The sequence below is a fragment of the Coenobita brevimanus genome, chromosome 71 (genome assembly GCF_032717465.1).
Source record: "Coenobita brevimanus isolate Jiangsu-jjx chromosome 71, ASM3271746v2, whole genome shotgun sequence".
Taxonomy (NCBI): Eukaryota; Metazoa; Arthropoda; class Malacostraca; order Decapoda; family Coenobitidae; genus Coenobita; species Coenobita brevimanus.
The window spans coordinates 13,201,850-13,209,236 of NC_137024.1; the positions used below are offsets into that span (position 1 = coordinate 13,201,850).

Sequence of the window (7,387 nt, forward strand, 5' to 3'; positions counted from 1 at the left end):
GGACCGACACGACACGGCCTGACTGCGATGGTTTTCAGAGGCTAATAATTTTTCTATGTGAGATAGAGAAGAGATTCTTTCAGTATGTAGAAGATATACTCAATAATTTTGTTTTTAGCTAAATATTTACTAATGAGACCAAAGAAACTCCTTTTAATCCCAGCTCTCCAAGGGAATGTACCGAGGGCTTCAATTGACGTGTTGCACTATGAAAACGAATTAAAAAGATTTCCTGTTGTAACACTATGTTTTCTTGCATGAATTCTAACAAGTAAAATGGCTGGGTGCCTAAATGGCTCGCTTGGTAAGCTGCTGTACTCAGGCAGTTGCAAGCGCTGGTTCGAATCCTACCGCTTCCCATCCGATCAGCGAAGTTAAGCAACGTTGGGTCTGGTTAGTACTTGGATGGGTGACCGCCTGGGAACACCAGATGCTGTTGGCATCCCTACGTGTCAAGTGGGGTTGGTGGAGGATTAGTGCCCCTCCCTGTAAAACAATTAACTCTAAGCCATTGGCCACCCCGTCTGGGATACATGGCGTCTGGCAATACAAAAAAAATATAAAAAAAATCAGATATAAGGCTCTTAATTTTACATTAACGTTTTTTCAGTGTTTAGTGGGCGAAATCAGGAAGGGTAATTGCCACATATGTGGGTTTAATCATCTGATTAATAGCTAAGCATTTACTGACGCAGTTCGGTGACAATGCAGTCCAGGGAACTGAACATTGCGTGTGGGATAAATGCAACGGCGCCTCGCTATATGCACATCCAGACAGAGAAAACATGAGTGAGAGAGAAAACGTGAAAAAGTAAATGTTTTAGCACCATTATTCTTTTGTTATTGTTCAACAACTTCGCCAGAAATGTTGAAAGTTCAAACCAAAATGAAATTTTGATGATAGGCGCATGTGCAAACGCTCTTTTGCTCATCACGCATTCACAAAGCTCACTTTACTGGTGGTTATAGCAGGGGAGGTTTTATAGCATGTCGGTGTTTTTTCTGGGAGAGAAATTGAGACTTAATGATATTCAGAATATAAGTGTGTTCACCGTTCCAGTTAAGGATTGATCTTGTGTCCTTGCGAACAGCAGCCTATTGCTGTTCCTGTTGCCTACCATTCCACTTACCCCGTCTTTCTGTATCCTCTTTCTCACAGTCGTCGATTTTTATCCCCATCCTTCCCATTCACTCCATGTTCAAGCATGTCATCCATCGTACCTCCCCCCATCTTTACCCAATCCCTCCTCCCTTCAGGATACAGTAACGAAGTGGGATCGTTATAAAATATTCAATAAAAATCTGGAACATGTCACAGGTGATTAATGGTACGTGGGAATAAAATAGACCGATATAAAAACAGAGACATTGATTCAGTCTCTTGGCCAGCGTGGTGTGATAATAAGGTGACGAGGGAGTGGAAAGAGGTTATGAGGTATATGGAGGTAAGTGGTGTATGGTAGTGTGGTTGTGATGGGGTATATAACAGTGATGGGGTGTATGGCAGTGTTGTGGTGATGGTGTATGTGGCACTGGCAGTAATGGTGTGTATGGGAATGTGGCGGTGAGGGGGTGTATGGCTGTAGGGGGTGTATGGGAATGTCGCGGTGAGGGGGTGTACGGCTGTAGGGGATGTATAGGAATGTGGCGGTGAGGGGGTGTACGGCGATGATGGAATGTATGGAAGTAATGGAGTATAATTGTGTATGGGGTGAGGGAGTGTATGGAGGAGAGGGACTGTATGGCACTGTATGCTAAGGGGGTGTGTATGGAGGTGTTATGGGGGTAAAGTGGTGAATAGCAGGGAGGGGAAGTATGTGAGATGATGGTTGTAATCTGTGGGTTGAATGGATGGGAAGTATGTGAGATGTGAGATGATGGTTGTAATCTGTGGGTTGAATGGAGATTTGTTTGACAAGTTTGAGGTAAGATGTGTGAATGGATTATTTATGTTTGTGTATTGGGATGGGTGCAACGTAAGGAGTATATGGGGGTGCATTTGAGGTGTCAGAGGTAAAGTGAATGTTTTATGGTGTTGAGGATGTCCATTATTGTAGGTTATGTAAACTAAGAGATAGGGACGTCCACTACAGTGACGCCTGAAAGATGATTTACACGAGTAGAAGATAAGGGGCAGCCATACCGAACCCATGGTATTTTAATTGGTTTGGGTGGAGAACCAAGGAGAAAATTATAGAGTATACAAGTGCTCGTGGGCCCTTCGGGCCTCTCGAACTTGCTCCTGCGGAGGGCTCTCGCGTTTATATGCTGTTCTAGTCTAACGTTGTCACTATCGGCCGTCAAGGCGACATCGAAGGGCCCATGATGGTCCGTTTATGTGCTGTTCTAGTGTAACATTGTCACTTAGATTTTTTGCAGCCAACCAATTGATCGTGTATTTGCAGCTTCGGGAATGGAACCCAAGTTGTCCGCACGCAAGTCCAAAATACTTTAGTTGTACCTGTAGGCAAAACATTCTACAGAGATCCTATGCCGGGCACCGGGAGTCGCGTTTTTTGGGTCAAAATGTGATCGCTCATTAGATATAGTAAAAGTTTTTCAATCATGGGACCAAGTTTTTTCACATCAGCGAATATTTTGCGATTTTTGTGCCAATTTTGGTGCGATTTGAATGTGTAGTTTCGGCTACCCAAAACACACACACACACACACACACACACACACACACACACGCACGGCTACTATCTATCTATCTATCTATTGCCAGACGCCTCAATCCCGTTTGGGGTGGCCACAAACAAATCGCCTCCAAGTCTCCCTGTCCCCCGCCATTTCACTGCCCTGCTCCCAACTCACACCCCCCTTTCTCATATACCTCTCCACCCCATCCCTCCATCTCATCCTCGGCCTCCCCCTCCCTCTTCCCCCCTCCACCTCACTCACATACACCTCTTCGTCAGTCTTTCACCCTCCATCCTCTCCACATGGCCAAACCACCTTAGTGTGTTCCTCATAACGCTTCCTATCACATCCACATCGACATCACAACGCTCCTTTATATCCTCATTCGTCAGCCTGTCTCTCCATGTGACCCCACAGGCTCCTCTGAAATAACTCATTTCCACTGCTCTCACTCTTGACTTGTGTCCTTCCAACAACGTCCAAGCTTCACTTCCATACGTTAGAGTTGGTATCACAATACTGTCATGTAGTAACTTTTTCACTTCCATGCTCACTTCCCTGTTTCTTATCACTGCTTTCAAAGAACCAGCAACCTTTCTTCCCTGCTGTACCCTTTCAAGCACTTCACCCTCCAAACCTCCATCCTTACTCATCACACTACCCAAGCACTTAAACGTACTCACATTTTCCAATTCCTCACCATCCAACCTCGCTGTACATTCACTGACTTCACCTCTCTCAAAGACCATCACTTTACTCTTCCCTACATTCACCTTTAGATTCCGTTTCTTACACACTCTCCCAAACTCATCCACCAAGCCTTGCAGCTTCCCTTCGTCTTCACTCAACAACACAGTATCATCTGCAAACAACAGTACAGGGAGTTTCCAAACACTATCCTCTCTCACCAGGGCCACTCCAACATCCACTACCCTACCTTGTACCTCTTTTATTACCCCATCCATGTACAGATTGAACAACCATGGAGACATGACACATCCCTGTTTCAACCCAACTTTCAAAGAGAAAAATTCACTTAGTTCACCATCCACACGCACTGCAGCCTTCACACCATCGTACATACTCTTCACAGCATTCAACAACTTCCCATCTACTCCATATATTCTTAACACTTTCCACAATCCTTGTCTATCCACCCTGTCATATGCTTTCTCCAAATCCATGAAAGCCGCATACAACTTCTTTCCCTTCTCTAGAAACTCTTCCACTAAAGATCTAAGAATGAATATCTGATCTACACAACCTCCTCCCTTCCTAAAGCCTCCCTGTTCTTCTCCAACTAATTTCTCTGTTCTTTCTCTAACTCTGTCAATAAGTATCCTACCATACACTTTTCCTATTATACTAAGAAGACAAATGCCCCTATGATTACCACACACTTCTTTTTCCCCTTTTCCTTCGTAAAAGGGAATAATTATACCTGACTTCCAATCCTCCAGGACTCTACCTTCCTCCCAGGCCAATCTGCACATCTTCCACATCCATTCTACTACTAACTCTCCCCCATGGTTCAGCACTTCACCACACACTCCATCAATTCCTGGGGCTTTCCCCAATTTAACTTTCTTCATTGCTTCCACAACTTCTATCCTACTGATTTCTTCCTGTCTTCTCACCTCCCTCCTTCTCCCAACCATTCCCCAGCCACTTATACTCGCATTACTTCCATCCTCTATGTTCAATAATTCCTTAAAGTGTTCTCTCCATCTGCTCACTTTTTCTCCCTTCTCCACTAGTAATCTACCATTTTTATCTTTCACTCCCCGGCTAACTTCACTTCCACCCTGTCTTACTCTTTTCACCTCTTTCCAGAACATTTTCTTACAGTCCTTCCACTTTACACTCAAAATCCTTCCAAATTCCTCATCCACTCTCTTCTTACTCTCTCTTACTAATCTTTTCACCTCTCTCTTTCTTTCTACATATAACTCTCTCTTTCGCCTCTCAACTTCTTCCACGCCCCTATTTCTCATCCATTCTTTGTATGCTTTCTTCTTTTGTGCCACAGCCTGTTTCACCTCTTCAGTCCACCACGCTGTTCCTTGCACCCCCCTCCGTCTTCTCTTCCTTCCACACACCACATCACATGCTGCACGTATTTCTTCTGTAAATATCTTACACACACCTTCTACGTCTCCCATCTGCTCCAATTCATATTTGCCCAATCGTTCCTCCACTTCTCTCTTATACTTTGCCTTTTTCTCATCCTCTTGTAACCTTTCCACTCTCCTTGCAACTACTCCTTCCTCTCGTCTTTCCCTTCTTCTATTCCTCCATCTTACTTGAATCCTAATTCTGGCCACCACCAAGTAGTGGTCAGAAGGTCAACTCCCCCAACGTCTATAAGCTCTTGCATCCATTACACATCTTCGCATCCTTTCATCCACACACACATAATCAATCATTGCCTTCCTTTCGTTCAGTTCACCACCCACCCTTCACATCACTCGCCATGTATACCTGTGGATCATTTTATGCCTGAAGAGGGTATTGACTATCACCAACCCCCTCCCAGCACAAATGTCCACTAACGCACTCCCATTCTCATCTATCTCCGCGGGCACACCCGACTCACCAACTATTCCATCCACCTTCACATTCCCAACTTTACCATCCATATCACCGATCAAAAACACTCTCTCATTCCTTCCAAACTTTTCCACGCACACTTCTACATTTGTCCAGAACTCTTCTCTCACTGTTCTAGCACGATCTTGAGTTGGCGCATACACACACACAATCGCCCACATTTGTATTCCAACTTTGTATATTAGATGACGGGGGGTGGTGTGTTGTGGGAGGAGTCCTTACCTAGGTGGGGCTGAGGAATGCCTGGAGGCCTCTTTTTTTTAATCCAGCTCTTAAAGAATTGGTTTTATACACCTGAGAAGCTAGATGGAACGAATAGGAAAATAATAAGTAGAATAGTTAACTCAGAAATACAAGAGATTTAAGTTTCTTTCTATCACTGGCCACCAACAATATAAAACACTCGGGTGTTCTAAGCTTCATCTCTCCTTTCATCTTGACCGTAACAGTGTATAATTAGTAAATGTAATTAAAAAAGAAAAATTGCTGCTTATATGGTTAGGATATAAGTGTTTGTTAATCCTTTCAGGTCGAGGACGTCATTTATAATTATCTTCTTGCAATCATCACACGATGTTATATTAGGGAAAGGGTAATGGATGGACCCTGATTGCTGGGCAAAGGAAGGGGTAAGGGATGGGAGAGGTGAACTGGGAGTGGCTGAAGTGAAAGGGAGGAAGGGAAATGGAGGAAGGAAAAAATGAAAAGAGGGAGGTAGGAGGAAGAATTGGGAAGGTAGATGGGAGGAGGAGTACGATGGAGAGGGGGAGGGAAGGGCAGGAAGTGGGAGGGGGAGTCTATCGTCTTTCAACGCTGAAGAAAAATATGTGAATGTGATCAGTATTGCAGGAGGAGGGGAAAATTGGAAGCGGAAGTGGAGAAAGGGAGAGAGGCGGAAGTTGGGAATGGAGACGGGCAACGAAAAACCAAAGAAACAAACAGGGAAGAAAATGGAGAAAGGAGAGTGTGAATGAGGGTTTGGAAAAAAAGAATGTGACTAATAAGAAAGTAAAAAAGCGGAAGAGTGACATATGAAAAGAGGAAAGACGAGAGAGAATGGAGGCAAAGAAGAAACCGAAACCAGCATGGAAGGGAATGTAGAAGGGAGAGAGTGTATGAGGGTGAGAAAGGATGAACAGCTGACGCTAAAAGCAAAGAGGATTTTTAATTGTAAAAGAACTAAAGAGGAATATGTGGTAAAAGCGAAAGAAGAAAGGCAAAAAAAAAAATAAATAAATAAAATAAATTGACAAGTGTAGAAGAAAATGGATACAAGGGAGTATATGAAAAGGAGGAAGAAAAACAAGAAAGTTAAGCGAATGAAAAAGCGAGCCCAGCACAGAGGAAAGAGACGAGAGCAATGATGCAGCAATAAAAGGAAGAAAATGGAGAAGGGACAGAGAAAGAACTTTTACTGAGACTAGAGCAAGGAAATTAATAGAACGAAAGAGGGAGATTAAAAGGCAGAGTGAAAGAAGGAACAAGGACACCAACAGCTAATAAAAGCGAAATGGGTGAGGATGTGGGGGTGAGGCAAGAAAAAAGCTGTGATCAAAAGCAAGGAAGTAAAGGAAAAAAAAGAACGAAGAATGGGAAATGAGAGAGAACATAGGAAAGAGTAGGTGTAGGTAAGGGAAAAAGGGAGATACCAAAAAGTGAGAATATAAAGAGGGATGAGAGTGCTTGAAATATGAAAGCCGAAACTAAAAGCGAAGAAGTTAAAAATATGAAAGATGACTGAATGAGAGATTAAAATGAAAGAAGTGGACGGAGGAGAACGTTCATGATTGTGTAAGTAAATGAGTTGAGACTAAAAGCAAAGTAGTTAGAGGAAGAAAAGAGGGAGTTGAGGGAAGAAGATGAAAACAGAGAGAGAGGAGGTAAAGAAGAAGCAATTGAGAGAGAGAGAGAGAGAGAGAGAGAGAGAGAGAGAGAGAGAGAGAGAGAGAGAGAGAGAGAGAGAGAGAATCACAAAGTACAGTAATTTCACAGAAAGAATGAGGGAATAAAAAAAAGGGGGGGAGGGGGGAGGGGATGAAAACAGAAAAATATGTCAGGAGAAAAGAAACTCTAGTAAGGAATAAAAATCGGAGGAGGGAGACTGAGGTTGAGGAAAAAACAAACAAACTGGGTC

General features: G+C 43.4%; 1 pseudogene; it reads left to right on the forward strand.

Moving 5' to 3' along the window:
• The first annotated feature begins 321 nt into the window (after positions 1-321).
• On the forward strand, positions 322-442 carry LOC145406951 (5S ribosomal RNA; annotated as a pseudogene).
• Positions 443-7,387: the final 6,945 nt, after the last annotated feature.